Source organism: Tursiops truncatus, chromosome 14, assembly GCF_011762595.2.
Source record: "Tursiops truncatus isolate mTurTru1 chromosome 14, mTurTru1.mat.Y, whole genome shotgun sequence".
Classification (NCBI taxonomy): Eukaryota; Metazoa; Chordata; class Mammalia; order Artiodactyla; family Delphinidae; genus Tursiops; species Tursiops truncatus.
Window position 1 is genome coordinate 38,651,944 of NC_047047.1, and position 18,684 is coordinate 38,670,627.

The window sequence follows — 18,684 nt, forward strand, 5'->3', positions numbered from 1 at the left end:
AATGTGTTTTCTTCCTCTTGGGGATGAATCCTGATTTCCCTGGTCAGTCCAATGCCAATCCTCGGATCAATGAACGGGATGGGGAAACTGATTGGCTCAATCCTGGTCATAAGCCCACTTCTCTGGCAAGAGGATAAGTGACTGTGATGGGCTGCTGGAACCACAGAACCAAAGTTGGGGTGGATGGGGCCCACAAAAAAGAAAGTTGCTGTTCTTCAAGACAATTTGGTAAATGTCCAGGATCTTTTCTATTGCTTTTCTTCCATCCCATGCCTCCCTCCTTTGTCTGGGCTATAATATGTCCAGCCCACGTTGAAGTTGCGGCATAAATCTCTGGTGAACTTGTGAAAAATCCCGCTTGTTCTTTCCCTGCTCAGAGCAATCCTGGGTGCCCCATCCCACCAGGGGTGTCTTTTGTGGTAGGTGTCCATATTCTATCTTAGGGCTTCTGACGTCAGACCCTGCCCTTTGCTCAGGCTTGGAGATTTCAAGTGGTATCACTAGGAGGAGTGCAGGATTAGAGAGGGAGTTAAGCCCATAGAGTTTCTAACTAACCAAGTTTGGAATTTGCCATTCAGCAGAGCTTAACCTTTGTGAACATCTGGTAGGAACTGAATCCCATCCTGATTGTGTGTTCTTTTTCTGACATTTGAACAGTAACAACATGTGTAGTTTTGCAAAAGGCTTTCACAGTTTTATGAGTGTGTGTAAATAGGTTAATTAGCCCAGTCACTCGCTATTTCTTCATCTGTGTGGCACCACCTGGCCCAGGAGCATGTAACCCCTTTTGAGCTCCAGGCAGTGAGACGTGGCAAACAACCATCTTGACAGGGTACAGGATTAGGAATTTCAAGACCCTGCCCTGGAACTTTGGCCAGGAAACCCACTCTTTCTTCTTGATGGGCAAGGATGAAGGTTTGGGGACTTTCTGAGCAAAATATCTTAGAGCAACTTAAAAAAAGAAAACAAAGAAACTTCCAGTAACTATCATGTACCTTTGTAATGAATGATTCTCTGCTTCCTACCTGGTGACCCTCGTACATAATGGTCTATCAGCTGCTCTGCTCCACCCAAATCCCCTCTTGTATTGTTCCAATTTGTTTTTCAGGGTTGATCTTGTCTAGCCGAAGATGTCCTGAGCTCTATGAGGACAGGAAACCTATCTCCTGTTTCTTTATTTTGTGTTTTTTTTTTTTTTTTTTTGGTGGTACGTGGGCTTCTCACTGCCATGGCCTCTCCCGCTGCGGAGCACAGGCTCCGGACGCGCAGGCTCAGCGGCCATGGCTCATGGGCCCAGCCGCTCCGCGGCATGTGGGATCCTCCCGGACCGGGGTACGAAACCGTGTCCCCTGCATCGGCAGGCAGACTCTCAACCACTGCGCCACCAGGGAAGCCCTCTCCTGTTTCTTTTGTCGGGCGCTTGGTAGGCACTTGGTAAGCCTTCCCTGGCTGAGGAGTTATAATTGTAATTGTGTGTGTGTATGTGTTGGCGTGGGGGTGGTGCATGTATTAGTTCGCTAGCGCTGCCGTAATCAAGTATCACAGACTGGGAGGCCTAAACAACAGAAGTTTATTTTCTCACGGTTCTGGAGGCTGGAAGTCTAAGATGAAGGTGCTGTCAGAGCTGATTTCTAGTGAGACCTCTCTTCCTGGATTGGTAGATGCCTTCTCACTGTGTCATCACATGGCTTCTTCTCTGTGTGTACATGGAGAAAAAGAGATCTCTTGTTCTTCTTATAAAGACATAAATCCTACCGGATTAGGGTCCCATGTTTATGACCTCATTGAACCTTAATTACCTTCCTAAAGGCCCTACCTCCAGATTCAGTCACACTGGGGGCTAGGGCTTCAATGCGTGAAAATTCAGTCCCTAACCGGGTGGCAACTACAAGCAAGGGCCCTGAGATCCTTGTGGCCCTGATCTCAGAGTCACCTAAATTGCATATATAGAGGTTTTAATTTTGGGAGGGAGGTGCTGTTTCCTAACGGGGCAGATTTCCAACTGCCCCCTCCCGTCATTGCTGGGTCAGTGAAAGCTCTGAATTGTGCGTTGGAAATGCCACTGCTTTCCATAACAGTTATGTATTTACATGGGACAGAGCTGAGGCCAAACAGTGCTGGCAGCTCTTCAAAGCCTTCCATAACCTCCCAAAGTTAAAGGCCAGTCACACGCCTGACCTGATGTTTTGGCTTCTCTAAAGCCAAATTCCAGCCTTGGTTGATTTTCTGTTCATTTGAAATAGATCCGTATGAGATGTAAGTGTATGTCCTGTAGGAAGGTGTGGGGGGAGAGTCAAGTGACTCAGAAGAGAAGAGGGGGATCTCTGTCCTGACAGTGCTACTTGCCCGCTCTCTTCTGATGAGTCTAGATGGGTTTAAGGGATTTGATGTGGCCACGTGAAAGCATGACTTAGAAAAAGCAAAATGTCAGTGTTTTGAGGCCTTTCCGTTGGGGAGGGTGGGAAAGCGGTGGTCACTGCGTGTTCTCCTTAGACCAGGCAGGGGAAAGGGAAGTATGTGCGAGTCTCTGATAATCCTCTTCTCTTTCTTCCCCTCGCTTTTGTTCTTCAATAAATCACTCAGGACAATCTGCTTCTCTTTAGTGGTGTGTTTTCCTAGGATTCAGTCTTTGTTTGAAATTCTAGAACAACAGAGTTGCAGTAAATATGGTCAACCTACGTGTAATTATGCTGGTATGTCAACTTTGCCCCTCAGAGTCGGGTCTGCTCTGGTTAACCAGAGCCCCCCTGCCCCCCCGACTCAGAAATAGGACCTCCTGCAGGACCCTGTGGAGGGCCGACCCAAGCCCTGCATCTGAAGCGGGTAAGCGAGCCCATAATTATGCTCATTGTTTAGGTCGGAGCACGGGAGGGTTTACATTAAAGACCTCAGCTGGCACACACAGCGCGCCTATGGAAAACATGAACCGGCTCCTTCGCCCGCCCCGTGGTCCCGCATTGCCTGTCCAAGAGCTTGGGTTTCACAGACGCCTTCTGTGACTCTGCTTCTGACCACTCCTGATTAGAAGCTTGGATTCCCCCAGTTCCAAGAGGCATCTCAACCCTGAGGTCTGGAAATTGAGCCACGAGCCGCCTTTTGAGATCAGAATTTAGGTCTTGGGAAGGACATGGAGATGGTCTCAGCTGGTGTATCTCACACTTTACTGTTCACACGAATCACCTAGAGATCTTATTAAAAGTGCACAATTGAATGCAGCAGTCCTGGCCTGGGGCTGGAAAGTCTGCAATTCTAAAAAGCTCCCTGGTAATGCCCTGGGGCTGATTACTGGACTGCCCCTGGAGTAGCCTGCTAAGCCTTACGAAGGATAAAAGGGAGGCCCAGAGACTTGAAAGAGCTTGTTAGGGCAGAGTAGAGACTTGATCCTTCTTGTCCTTAGAGTGGTTGCTGCCCAGCATGGGCACTGCTGGAAGGTCTGGGTGGGTCCTAGCAGAAAATACTCTCCTGTGACCACACCTGGAATCTTGGAGCAGGGGCTCTTTCTCAGATGCTCTGGGTAGATGTAGATCCCCAGAGCTCTTGACATGAGCCCGTGGGCCTCAGCAGCTGGGAATCTGGATAGGAGTGGATCACTATGTGTTCCTTCCAGGGCTTCAAAGGGGCGTGGGAAGGGAGGACACTTTGAGCATGTTGTCTATTGAGGGACGCGTGCAGGCAGGGCCAGTTCGATAGGCAGGGTAGAGGGGAATGAGTGTTTTTAGTAGAAATCAGAGGATGTGAGGCTCTGTTTCTGTCCACACCACCATGAGACCTTGGGCAAGGGAGTAAACCTCTCTAGACCCCACCAGTATAATACGGTAGAAACAAAACAGAGAAATGTACTCCTATATGCAAAGCCTACCTGGCTGTAGAGTGGATCAAGGAGTCTAGGATATTAGTAAAGAGCCTGGGCTTTGGAGAGAGACAGACCTGCAGGTGGAACTGGGCATTCGTAGTTCTTGATTGACGTGGGCATGTTACTTAATGCCTTTAAGCCTCGGTTTTCCCATCTGTAAAATATACTTACCTTGAAGGCATGTTGAGAAGATGAAATGCAATCAGGTATGGAAAGTACAGGGCATGCAGGGAGCACTTCATAAATGGTTGTTGTTGTGATTATTGCTATTATTATTACTTCTGCCTTTATTGGTGGTGTGATTTACTTACCTATTTACCTTTTTTTTTTTTTTTTTTTTTTTTAAAAAAGAGAAATCTGTGCCTTGGTTGGCCAAGCAGGCTACTTGAGGGGGATGAAGCAGGAGGAGTGAGTGGCTTCCGGCCCTGCTTCACATGTTTATAGGTGATTCAGAGCATGCCTAGGTAGTGACCGATCATCTCAGGCTTAATTTCCACCTGGTTGAAAGTCTTGTGGTTGTAGATGCCCACCATGCTGGCCACCTTCTCAGGCAGAATGATCATGACCCGCAGGTGTGTGTTCACCACTGCTGGCTTCTCCTTGGGCGGCGCCTCCTTCTGGGCCTTGCGCAGGCACTTCTGCAGGGATGCTGCTTCCTCCACAGGCCTCTGTTCAGCATCTGATGCTGTCATGTGCTGTGCAGCTGCATAAGCTGCTGGTAGAACACATCCGATATCTGATCAAGGTCCACGCTGCGGTAGGTGAACTTGCGGAAGGTCTGCTTCTTGTGCCCTACTTCTGCCGTCTTGTCAGTTCTTCGGCAGCCTTAACTTTTATACTTACTAACATTTTGCCTTGTTCAAAAAAGTATTTGAGTGGCCCACGTACATGGAAATAAGATAGCCTGATAAAATAAACTACCAAGAAGTAGAAAAAGAAGTATTGGGTAATTGGCAGCAGCAGCTGAAAACATGGGATGCCCTCTTTGTGGGGTTCTCCAGGAAGACCAGGTCTGCTGAGGGGTGGGCTGCAAGATTGGGCCTGGCCATCTAAGATTGGGAGGGCTGCCACCGGAGGCATGGTGACACGTCTTTACATCAGGGGTAGGGGATGATCTTGTGGAGGCCAAGAGTTTAGAAGGATAGCAACTCACCTGGCTTGGAGGGGAAGAGAGAGTCAGGTCTTTGGACTTTGCATCTTTGGACTCACTCAGTCACAGCTTTTGTGTTTTTCTAGTTGGTAAGTAGAATGTTCATTCATAGAGGTATGTGCTATGCTGTAAAGAGCTGGGGTAGAGAATAGAGGTAACATTTGTTTTTGGAAAACTTTCACCTCTACTATCTATTCTTGCTCTTCCTTTTGTCACCTCCGGGCATTGCCAAGTCTCTCCAGAGGCTATATTTTTCCTTATTTCTCTTATTTTTTATTACTTCATAACTGATAAGGGTTTTCGACATTGGCCCTTCCAAGAAGATTTCTATTTTAATGGTAGTGGGGAGAGGTCTCCTTATGAGCCACTATAGTGATAAGAGATGGTGATAAACTCTATTGATAAATAGTGAAACTTAAAAAGTAGAACAAAACATTCTCTATCCCCAAACCAACTCAAATCCTAGAGAATTGTACTGAAGAAGTTCTGTCTAACTGAGCATTCCAGAGTCCACCAAATCAGAGTCCTGAATTACAGCTCTGACACTGACTAGCAGGTCACTTAATCTCTCTGTGCCTCAGTTTTCTTATCTGTAAGAAAGATGGGGATAACAATAGTATCCACCTCACAGGGTTGCTGGGGAGAATAAATGACCTAATAATATAAAGAACCATTAGATTTTGGTGGCCAATGGTGTTTCAGTTACAAGAAAAAGTTGGATATTAGAGTAGTTCAGTCTTTTGATCACAAAATACGTGATTTGCACAAGTTGACCACTGGCATCTTGGGGTCCCTCAGAGTTTTCACCAGTGGGTTGGGAGTCCAGCAGAACAGATTAAAAATGTGGAAAACAATGTCCTTTTGTCATTCATCAAGTCTGATTTGCAGTTGGAATGTTCATGGAAAGGATCCTATTTGGTTAAATAATGGAAATCAACATTCTTTTTATTTGACAATGAAGCGTTGAAGTGTTGGGGATGAACAGTCCCTGGTTTGATGGCAGGTTCAGATTTCCCCAGCCTTCTCTTTGACCGTGGTCTTCAACTGCTGGATCTTGAACCAGAATACAGTTGCAGGAGCACAGTGGAGAGAGCGCAGGATCAAACATTAAGACTGAGTTATGCATGGGACTGGATAGATGACAAATTTTGTGAGTCTTGGTTTCTCCATCTCTAGAATGAACACTACAAAACTTCCTTCGTAGTGCTGTTAGGAGGACTAAAGGAGATGATGTGTTTGAAATGTTTTGGCAATGATTAAGGATAATGCAAATATTTATTATTGTTTTATCCTCGAAATGAATTGACTCATGTCATTGCAACTAGAAGGAGGCCCAGATGGGTTCAATGCCTTGCTCAGGATGAATTAGAGGGAGGAGGCGATGTGCCTTGGGGCTATAATGGGTCTGAGCTTAGCAATCACCTCCCGCACTTGTCCAGCATGTCCAGGTGTCTGCTGATCGGGAACAGATTTGAGTCTGTTGGTTTTTTGTCTGCTTGGTTGAATTGTAAAGATCTGTGCTGTGTGTTGTATTAGGTTCCATTCTCTGTCCAATCACTGATTAATTCTGTGACTCAGTTAAGTCATGTAGGTCTGGTGTCTCCACGAAATGGGTAACCTCGGCTCTGCCTGTTTCAAAGGGAATTTGGAAAGTAAAGGCAACTAAAGGATTGAAAGTAAAAGCACTTCTTGGAAGATGCTTCCATTCTGGAGGCAGGATAGCATCGAGTTTATGTGCACAGACTCCTGAGTCAGATGCTTATCTCTGAATCATAGCTCTGACACTGACTACTAGGTCCCTTAACTTCTCTGTTCCTCAATTTTCTCATCTGAAAATTGGGGATAACAGTAGTAAGTTGGGATTGTCGTGAGGGTTTAATGCTGAACGGCTTCAAATGGTGCCTGGTCCAGGTGGGTGCTCTGCACTTGTTAACTACAGTAGAGTAGGGCCTGTCCTTTGTCCCCTTGGAAGGTAAGATTGCTGCAGAAGAAATCAGTCAGGGATGTCTGAGACACGTTGGTCCCTATTTTTTTGTAGTATCGTCCCTCATAAGTCACTGGTAAGGGGACAGTTTGCCAAGTGCTCTGCCAATCTTTGTAAAAAAGTGGATTAAAAATGTTTAAAGATAAATCTCCAAATATTAACCTTTCCCTGACTGTCCTAGAGCCCCAGGAGCAGATTTGTATTTATATGAACTTATGGGGAAGGAGGCCTTTAGTGGCTGAATTAATGCATGCAATGAGTTGTTCAGTGGTAGTTGTACCATCACAATGGAAATCTCTCATGTTCTAGAACTGATGGACAAGGTCATGCTACAAAGTTGATCAGTTAATTCTACTTTGTATTTGTAGAGTCCGTCTTCCCAAATGCTGAAAGGAATGCTGTCTGTTCTCTGACCTGTTATTCCAAGTTCAGTGCAGGCACACAGCTGCCCGTTTTGTAGACCATGAGCCTAAGACCCAGAGGCACATTTACTGGCCACTTTTACCACGAATGCTGATAATGGTTGTGTTATTTTGACACCAGTCGTGACAATTTTGGACACTTCTTACAGGATAGAAATCCCACTTGAAGGAACTTTGGAGTGTTTCATCGGAAAGCATGCCGGCCTAGGCCTGGTTTAGGAAGGGTTAGTTGTCATTCATTATGAGTGTTTGTAGAAAAATGCAATCAGCAAGACATTTCTGATATAGCATCACCCAAAGAATACCAGTGTTGATGTAGTTGGACACAAAACACTGTCCAGCTGACTGGGGTCCCAGCTCTGTGTTGTAGCTGGTCCTGCCCTCAGAAGGTTTGGGTGTCCTTGCTGAGGCTAGAAGGAAAAAAAACAGCTGGGCGAGCAGGATCACCAGGAGCTCTGGATCCACGTGTGCCGAAGTGCTATTTGGGATAGAACAGGACTGAACTTGTGCCCCAGGACATCTGCTCCTGGTGCAGCAATGAGATTTCCAAGAAAGCTTTGCATTGCTCTATCTCCCCTCCTAGAATTGTTTTTATTATTGTTCATAAAGAAAAGAGTTTTTTTTTTTTTTTTTTTTCATTTCCAATCATACAGGTGAAACTTGTCCAGTGGAATCCAGTGCTCTGGGCCAAAGGAGAGGAAAATGCCATCCTAGCCATTCCTTATTGGCAACTGTAGTTAGGTCCGGTGTGTGTTGTTATGCAGGGTATGGCATAGTGCAATATTCTTGGAAATCGTGGGAACATTAGGTATGAGCCTTGGCATTTCGGATTCAGGAGCTGTGTCAACATTTGGGCTGTAGCATTCTCTTATCTGTTCACTCAGCAAGGTTTTTTTCCCTCCTGTTTACTCCTCATCCTTTCTAGAAGAGAAACATTTTTTCTAGAAGAGAATGTTTTGGAATATCTGAGGGTCTTGTAGTATATGCTGCGGTAGGCTTCCCAGCTCCCCCTTCAAAACCAAGAGATGTTGGCTCCTGCTGATTCACAGCTGTACTCTCTCTGGAACCAGCCCTGGAAGAAGGAAGCTGCCTTGCCCAATCTTACTACTTTTCCCAAGGGCTCCCTGCATCCAATTATTAGTTACTTGAGAATAGGAAAGCCTGGTTCCCTTGCTTTAACTGGGGCAACTCAGAAGGGCATCTCAACTCCTGAGTTCCCTACGGGATTGTCACAGAGGCGACAGCTGCATCACACAGTTCAACTCTCCCACCTGTCCTTTTCTGTTTCCCCCTCTCTGTCACAGGTATTATTTCCAAGCATGCTCCCCAATTTGCTCTGCACCCAAATCTCTGTCACGGAGTCTGTTTCTAGGAAATATGATCTGAGGTAGATCCCTTGGAGCCATGATTAGGGATGAAGTGGTGACACTGGTCTCTGACCCTTTTTATCTTTTCCAGAAATGTTTCCTAGTCATTCTTTCCTAAAAATGATCTTGGAGGCAGGGTTTCTGAGCCGGTCTAGGCCATTATTATTTCCATGCATATATATGGAAAATCTGGAAGGATACCCACTGAGCTGTTAACAGTAGGAGAGGAAGTGAGGAGTGAATTTCTGTTTTACCTGTATAAACTTCAGCATTGTCTAAATAGTAAAATAAACATGCATAATGTATCAACTGTATAATTATTATATTTCTTACTTATTAGTCGACTTTAATATCTGAGTGTGACCAGTGCACAGCCTATGTATTCACCATCGCTGGTCCTCTGAGTGTTTAGTGGAGAGGCCATGGTGGGGTGAGGGGTGGGGGAGTGGGGATGACTCCCAACCATAGGGGTCAGCTTCCTCTACCTCCTTATTCTTAAAAAAAATTTATTTATTTTACTTTTGGCTGCACTGGGTGTTGCTGCGTGCAAGCTTTCTCTAGTTGGGGCGACTGGGGGCTACTCTTTGTTGCGGTGCGCGGGCTCCTCATTGCGGTGGCTTCTCTTGTTGCGGAGCACGGGCTCTAGGTGCGTGGGCTGCAGTAGCTGTGGCACACTGGCTCAGTAGTTGTGGCTCGCGGGCTCTAGAACGCAGGCTCAGTAGTCATGGCACACGGGCTTAGTTGCTCCGCGGCATGTGGGATCTTCCTGGACCAGGGCTCGAACTCGTGTCCCCTGCATTGACAGGTAGATTCCTAACCACTGTGCAACCAGGGGAGTGCTCTACCTACTTATTGACATGAGTCAAAGCAGAGCAATGCTCTGTACCCTTTACCACATGAATGGAACCATCTTACCCTAGTGTTTGAAGAAGTGTTTGCTAGTTTTTTTTTTATAGGGAATGACATAATTCATGGAAAGTATCTAAGGTGGCTGGGAAAATGCTTAATAAATGATGGTTATTTTACCATTATTATTATTATTATTATGTTGTTGTTGTTACTGGGTTTTGTATTAGAACATTAGCTCTGGAGGTTTTTTTTTTTTTTTTTTTTTTTTTTTTTTTTTTTTGCGGTACATGGGCCTCTCATTGTGGCCTCTCCCGTTGCAGCTCCGGACGCGCAGGCTCAGTGGCCATGGCTCACGGGCCCAGCCGCTCTGCGGCACATGGGATCTTCCCGGACCAGGGCACGAACCCGTGTCCCCTGCATCGGCAGGCGGACTTTCAACCACTGAGCCACCAGGGAAGCCCAGCTCTGGAGTTTTTTTACCAGAAGGGTTCCCCTTCCCGCCCCTGGAATTCCATGTCAAAGCAGGAGAATTTAATGCAAAGTGAGCACTGTGATGGGGCTCTGTCCCTCCAGTTCTTTCGTGGGCCTGGAAGCTGTGTCTGGTCTCTGTTCTGCTGATGCAGGATGGTTAGGAAGAGGGACCCATAGAAAGCTGCGCTTCTTTCTGAAAGTTTCCTTTAGCATTTAGGGCTACCTCTTTGGCGTTATCTATAATGCAAAATGTCAAAGACTGATCCTTTTCCATTGGGGGAAAAGGATGAATTGTCCTCACTTTGGGGAGGGCAAAGAAGGGTGAACACTCATACTCACTCCCCTCTCTCCCATATGTGAGCCCTAGTCTTCTGTGTCTCTCCCCCAGGTGGCACTGAACACAAGTTGTCAAAGGACAAGCAGGCCACAGAAATCGAGCCTGTTAAAATAATTTACCAATTCGACAGTAATCCACAAAATGGAAACCCAGATCCTATGCCTTGTTGTTCTAAGAAAAGTTACCTCCAGCCCCCTTGCCTCAGTTTACTCCTGTGGAACATTGAAGTAGCCATACAGAGGCTGGAGAGATGGAGGTGGATGTTTGTGAAGTGGGACCTGGGGCAAATCCTTTCTTATTACCTGTCTGGCCTCCCTCACAGTGCTGTTTGGACCTTAATTGGCTGGGTTAATGAATGTGGCTATATAAAGCAGATTGTATGTAAATATAAGATCAATGAAAAATATAGTTTATTTGCTTTAAGTAAACTCTTGAAATAAATGTCTTTCTGGAAATCAAATGCTACAGTGCAGCTACCATGATAGATAGATGTGGATAAAAAGAAGCAACTTTGCTCTGGGGCAGTGTTTCCAAATGTGTTCCAAGGAACCCTAAACGCAAAAGATGTTGCTTTGAAAAAAGGCTGCATGTATTGATATTTGTCTGTGTGTATATATTTGTGTGATCAACATGTTTGGGAAACAAAGCATGCACTTTAGAAGGAGGGAGGCTCTAACAGTGAATTCATATACAGAAGGAAAAAATAAATCAAATTATATAATTATTAAACATGCTGACAAATATCTAGAAAACTAACAATATTTTGAATTAATTACTTGACATACTTCTATGATACTTTTCCTTCTATATTCTTTGTTCACCTCTTTGTACACAACAATTTTGTAATATTTTCTACAGAGAGAATAGAAAGATAATTTAGTCTTTCTCTAACATGGCTGATAGAAATTTGTCTTTTATTATTGACAATTAAGAAAATGTCAGCTTTGCTGCTTGTAATTGGTAATGTCATAACTTTTTAGGTTGTTGACAAACTTGGAACAACCTCTATCCAGTTTGCTTTGTATGTAAGCTGTAAGATTTCAGGGTGTTTCAGGTTTTCTGGTATAGTAATGCATCTTACCTACTCTTTACATTGATGACCCTCACTAACCTACCAGTGTCTTGGAAGGGCTCCATATAGCGAGGGACCCTGACACTTAGGCTTCATCCACTTCAGGGTAAATGTGCCTTTGTATAAGACCTCCTTCCCCTATCCCCAAGCATTTATTTGGAAAAATGTCAAACCTAAGAAAAAGTTAAAAGACTTGTACAATAAACATTTATATACCATTCACCACGATTCACCAACTGACATTTTTCTACATTTGCTTTACCTCTTTCTTTCTCAGCCTATATCTCCCCGCCTTCCCCATCTAAACACACACACAGACACACTTCAGACTACATATTCTAGGAATAAGGACATGTTCCTACATAATCACAATACTATTACCATGCTCAACAAATGTAACATAGATATAATAGTATAAAGTTTCCCCCTACAACCCTTGGGAGGACAGCTTTGGAGACCTTGGTACACACCCTGAGCTAAGGAGAGTCAGCAGGCCTGGGCCCTGAGGGGGCAACTAAGTGTGACAGCCAGCGTTCCTTATGTGGACTTGCTTCCCTGGATTCACTTCACAGAGTCATTAATAAGTTTTGTGGATGTTTTTTGTTTTTTATTTTCATGTTGTTTTGAGAACTGTCCTTTGAAAGAGTCCTAGAGAGGGGCTGATTCTGTAAAGATGGTGCTACCCAGAAACCAGAGGGCCAGACGAGCTGGCAGAGGAGATGAGGAACTCTGGAGATGCCATCCCAGCTGTTAACTGGAGTGTCCCAGGAGAGGCCCTGGGGAGGCACTGATGAGCTGGAACTGGAGGTGGCCACTGTTAAGAGCTACCAGATGTGGGGACAGACAGGAGAAGCCACCCAGCTGCTGCCACGCATAGCAGCTTGCACTGAGACCGAAGACCCTGGCAGGAAGCCCTTCCATTGGAAGCAGAATTTCCCATTATTCTCCTGCCTGGGCAAGTGACTAAGGGAGAAGGTTGGAATATCAGTTAACCTTTCTCCAATGTGATTTCCTCCCCTTTAAACCAGGGGACTGGATAAGATGACTGGTTTTCATGACTTTTAAAAAAAATTAACAAAACGAAGCCTTCTGTGGGAGCCCGATTAGGTAGAAGTACAGCTGCTCTACTTGAAGAGGAAGTTGGGGCCCCAGAGCCTTCCCAGAAGCCCCACCCCCTCACCTTCTTCTACCTCTCAATGGCCTCTGAAAGGAGTTCTGGGTTTTTCCAAACAGATTCCATCTGGAATAAAAAACAGAGATCTAAAATATTTTCCTCATTTCAAACATGCAAATGCAGGCAGAAAATTGATGAATTGGAATCCTGCATGGAATGCGTTTGTGAGTGCTGGTTTAGGAGGCAAAGGAAGTGCCTCAGAACCATGTGTTTATATAGCTGGGGAGGAGAGCCATCGAAGGACCCCAGAATCATTACGACTGTTGGCTCTGATCAGGGCTAAGAGGACCAGATAAACCCCAGTCCTGCGGCTGTGACTCTTGGATATAGGAAGTCAACAAAGCCTTGGGGTCCAAGTTTGAATGCATCCCAAGTGCCTTCTAAAGGCTTCATCCTTTCTGTTCTGCTTACCACGGGTCTGCACTGATACTGTGTACACTGGCTATAGCCTTTACGCTTCCTAGAAAATATGAGCAATTCTGGTGTTTTGGGGAAGCTCTATCCTATCCAATTCTTGTTGTAGAAGAGGGTATATTCCTTCTAGTTTTGCACAGGATCCATAAGAGTATGAGAATACTAGATAGGACGTTATGCTTCCAGAAGATTTTAATTTTCAGAGGACATATCGTGACCTCATTTGATTCTCACAACGAATCAGAAAAGTAGGCATTAGGCTCATTTTTCAGATGGGCAAACAGAAGCCGAAGAGAAGGTAAGTGACTTGCTCGTGGTACATGGCTGACACCCGGTGAAGCTGGGACTGGATTTTATGGTTCTGCTAAGCCAGCTCCAGATGGCCACTTCTATCCAGATATTAGATCAAATGCAGGTGCCTAGGAAAGAGTTTTGTTGCTGTGGCTCCTGTGGGGAAGGTTAGCCATAGGCATCATTAAAGGTGGTATTATGACCCCTTGGCACCAAGTGCCTGCTCCAGGTTCCAAACTCCACAGCGCATGTTGGTATCCCCTGGGGAGGGTAGTGCTACCTGCTCCTGCCCGGCCTCCAGCTGTAATTGCTTTTCCTCTCGCTCCCTGGGGCAGTAGGATGTGGCAAGAGTCTACAGATCTGAATACTGCTCCTAACTCCATTGCCAACAGGTTATGTGTCTTTGGCAACTTCTCTGAGCCTCAGAGGATATTGGAGTACATCCTTGTTTCTCAAAGTGCTGTGCTTGGGCCACCTGTGACAGAGACGTTGTGTGTGCGCAAGCGCCTAGGGGGCTTTCAGTCCCACTGCAGTAGAATCTCTGGGGCTGGGTCACAGGCTCCTCTGGTGATTTGGTGGCTACCACTAGACTGAAGAGTCCCCAAGTGTCCTTCCAACTTGGTGCCTCCTTTCAGCAGTAACCCTTTGCCTTGACCCTGGACGGGCTGAGGTTTCTATAGGGAGAAGGTGGCACTTGATTTAACTGAAGATTTAAGAAGCTGTTTCAGGCAAAGACTTGCAAAAACTTGAGAGTCTAAGGAGGAAGTTAGCAAACAGGTGGTTCAGGTGTGGTATGAGAAGATGTCCTTTGTGCTTATTTCAGGAACTGCTCTAAGTTCTTAAACTCTGCTCATGCCAAGCAAGTGTGTGGGGACTGTCTTGCTTCTCATTAAAGCCAAAATAAATTACTCTTCTGGGGAGATGCCTCTTGCTGTCCTCTGCCTCTCTGTCTTAATTTAGGGGCTGTCTGGGGTTTGCACCCAAAAAGGAAGACCTGAATTCTTCCTTCCATTTCCCTGGGCAGACATGGCTGAAACGACTTACTGTATTGACTAAAGAAGTGATACCAGGAGCACTGAGATGAGGAAGAAGGCCAGCAAAAGAGTCACATTTAAAAATATGTGCAATGCTTATTAATAATTGTTTTGTGCACTCCTGTGGTGTCTTAAAAGATTTCACACTTTATAAGGTCTGCCTTCCAAACTGAATGTGATACTGTCATGTACTCAGGTTGCATATAAAAGTAGCTAAAACAGCCTAAAGAGCTAGTTTTAGGATTAGACTCACGAATCAGTGTTAGATAGTTGATGCTTACAAGCTTGAATATTTTAATACGCTGGGGTTGATAAAGTTATCAAAAGTGTCATGGCAAGAAGTCAAATCCTAAAGGGAGGCCATCGTCTTAAAAAGTGGTTAGCATTTACAGCTTATGTGGGGACATAAGTCTTACTCACCTAAGACTACAGAAATTATGGTTTCTTTGATGCAGCAACATGTGACCTGTACGATTTAACGTGAAGTACAAGAGGTGCTGCCAAGTGAGTGGGACATCTTGCTAGGTAAGCTTTTGGTTATCTATTGTCTCTTTATGTAACTCAGAATCTATTACTGTTAGCTAATGCCTGTAGATTATTATTAGCTGCCCATGAGATAAATTTTAGGTATACTCTTTTCTGTGGGGTGCAGAAGGCTGTAGTTTGGAAATGAATTCTGGTCAAGAAGTGGGCATGATCCACTAGAACATTAAGAGGTGCTGTTTGGAGCAAGGATGTAAAATTGGCCCCTACCAGAGTTCTGACCCTTTTATTCTCATTCCTTAATTCTTCAAAGATCATACACGGCAGATCCAAGGCCAAAGCTGCAGGTTGTTTCAGTATCCTGGGATCTTATTCAACAGAGCTAAGGAGATTCAGGTTTATTTTAAATTGCTAGGCTCATTCTTCCCAGCCTCTTATCTCTCCTGTGTGGCTATTCCAGTGTCCACCCCTAAGCAGCTTCATTGCAGCCAGCCAGCTGGACGCCAGCATCTGTGGTTAAGCAGAATTCTGACTTTCCAGCCCTCAGTTTCAGCTACTGCTGCTTTCTCCCATCCAATGATTATATTGAAATAAACTGTTCAGGTGGAGTGGAAATATCTAGAAAGAGGCCTGTAAATCTGAGTCAGTGGCAGAGTCTGCAGAAGGGAATTCTCCCTGAGATGTGTGTTAGTGGTGGGAGCAGTAGTGTGGGGCGATGCTCACCCTGCCAGGGCTGCTGTTTCCATGTGGAACATCTTAATTAGGGCTTCATATAGTTAGAATATTTTGCATATTACTGTTTTTTTTAATTTCAAAATTATAGCTAATTTAAAAAATAATAGTTCTTAAAAAGTTGCTGGGTTTTCCATTTATTTTTTAAATTATAAAAGACACGTAACATTACTGATAGTTTGAGAAGTAAAGATAAGGGAAAATAATCATTTATAATCCCTAACACAATTGTTAGTTTTGTTTATTCCCTTCCGGTCTTTTTGTGTATGTATGCTTTTATCTAGTTGTAATCACAGTGCAATACAATTTCCAGTCCCTTTCCCACTTAGCATGTGTCACTTGCATTTTTCCATGTTGCTATATGATCTTTATCCTCCTAATGGCTGCATGATGGTCCCTTGCAGTGTATTCACTTAACAACTTACCTATTGTTACCATTTTGATTGCTTCCAGTTTCCCACTGTTATAAAGCATATTGTGATAAGCATCTTTGTACATATTGTTTTCCCATATTTGTGTTATTTGTTGCATATTTTAAAAAGTGTTATTCAGGAACCAAGATATTTACTCAACAATGGGAATTACGTTTGAAGCTAATGAGGAAATGGGGCATTATTTAACCATTTGTTGGGTCTTCACTATTCCATAAATTGAAGGGAACATGCAGCAGAAAAGTATTAGCACAATCATAGGTGTTTAGACATCTGAAAAGTGCCTCTGGTTCATTCCGAGGTCCTGGGCATTGTTAGACTCTTCCGTCCTTAGCGACATGATGAAGTACTTTGGTGCTGATCTTCATTGCTTCATTGCAATTTCAATGCCATATGCAGATGCATAAGAGTCTATGTGAAAAGGTAAAAAAAAAACAGCATATTCGTTGGTCAGCATCTCTCAGGAAGGATACCAGTGATTCCTCTTTTCTGAACTTCACCTAAAAGTGTGGGTTTTGTGGCTGTCGTAGCAATGCCATTCTCATCATGTTCAATGTCAGTAATATAGTCCTTAGTGAGTGTCCAAGCGAAGGCTGTGATCTCCTACTTAATATTCTTGAGGCATTGAACGTATTGGTCACTCACATGCCAAGTACAGGCTCGTAATTATAGTGACAGTCTCTATTTTTTTCAAGGGTTGCAAAGGTTTTATTTAATGAAACATGCTTAAAACTAACTAGAACACTTTTCTGTCTCTCTTTCTACCCCTCTTTTCTTGACTGAACTTCATTCCCTCAGTGTGAATGAGTAAGGGTGAGTTTTGGGAGGCAAGGAAGCAGGGTTCACGGTAGTGGGTCTCTGTGAGCTAATAGCAGGGAAGAAAAATAAGCATTGCAGTTTTTAAATGGGGGAAAAATCAGGAAAAAGGCATGCATAAAGGATTTATCCTTTCCACGAAAACACTGATTAATGAAATCTAGTATGAACGGGGTGTCATGCCCTTTAAATATTAGATTTCATTCTTAGTGGATAGTAGTCTTCTGAAAGGAGATATTCTGCCTCTGCTGGCTCTTTACGGACACGTATGTTTCAGGCCCTTGCACTGATCAAGGATGCAAATGCTTCAGGTAACCGAATCACTGGACAGGGTGAAACATTGTGCTGGACAGATGTGTTGTCAGGAAAGGGCTTTTGCTGATAAAAGGGACAGCTGCCCTCGGGATGGGGTGGTGGTGGTGGGGGGGAAGGGGAGTCAAGTAAGAGGGAAGGAAGTATGCAAGGGAAGGTGACCCAACCACACGAAGCCAGCCTCTTGAGCCCCCAGCTGGGAAACTCCACCAGCTTGCTAGCTCTTCCGGTTCTAGCAGAGCTGGCCAGACATCTGGCCTCTGTTCTAATTAAAGTGGGCAACCAATTTAGTGGCTATAGTGAAGAAAACAGCAGTGAAATCTTGATGCCTGTAGGGTCATAACAAGGTTCCACATAATTCTTTAAGACTGAGGCTTTGCCAAGTTGTATCCATTTCCTAAGGGCCATTTAATTCAACTCCACTTAGATTTATTGAGTGCCAGTTATATACAAAGCACAGAGCTCAGCCCTCAGAAAATCCATGTCTTTTGGGGAAGGAAGACAAGGGGACAACAAACTATGTTGTAGAGAAGATTGAATTAAAGACCATGATAGAGGACATTCAGGGTTCTCTAGGAGTGTAGCAGAGGAAGTATTTTATTATTGAGAGAATCTGGGGAGGCTTCCTGGTGGAGGTGACATTTTCTCCAAACTTTGAATTTTGAAGTCAGGTTCTAGGCAAACATTCAGGTTCTAGGCAAACATTCTGTGAGCAGAGAAACAAACTCCCTAAATGAAATTTCCCACCTGGAACTCTCTTCTCTTTCTGGGAGTGAGACAAAAGACTCATTCCAGTATAGTCATGGAATTTCTTACATTTCATGGGTGGCAACTCAGGCCCTGACACCTCTAAGACTAGGACTTTAGACAGGTGGAACGAACCAGGAGTCTGGCTTTTCACACGACTCCAGTTGTTGGAGAAGGATCATTTTAGCCCCTCGATATCTGGCTTTTGTTTATGCTCCAAACAGTGCATATGGTAACCTGTTACTATCAGGAATAATTAAGCCCAATCGACCCAAGTTATCTCCTGCTAGGTAGTTAACCTGACTTGGCTGTATTGGTGGCATTGGCTAAAGGCAAAGTGAGAGCTATCTCCATATAAATGAGCCAGTCGGAGCTGATTTGTTAATTGTTTTCTTTCCCTTCCTGCCCCCTCTGATATTCTTCCCCCCACGTTCTCTTTGAGTGCCAAAGGACTGGTTGGCAAGACTGTGCCAGGGATCTGAAAAACTCTTATTTTATCTTTGTTACTGAAGGCAAAAATGATCTGTTATATGTATTTTATAAGAAAATGTGTTTTGTTTGTAGCTCTACAGTCAGCCCTCCCTTTCCCCCTCCTAATAAGCTCATGTCAGAACTCTGAAGTAAGTTCACCATAATGGTAGCCTAAAGGACATATTTTGTAAGAATGAAAAATGAACATATTATTTATATATCAATAGTGTAAGAAGCATTGATCAGTGTAAGCAGCCTGATGTTTTGCTTCTCT

General features: G+C 44.4%; 1 pseudogene; it reads right to left on the reverse strand.

Annotated features, from left to right (window-relative positions):
• Nucleotides 1-4,234: 4,234 nt before the first annotated feature.
• On the reverse strand, nucleotides 4,235-11,570 carry LOC101322856 (small ribosomal subunit protein uS19 pseudogene; annotated as a pseudogene).
• Nucleotides 11,571-18,684: the final 7,114 nt, after the last annotated feature.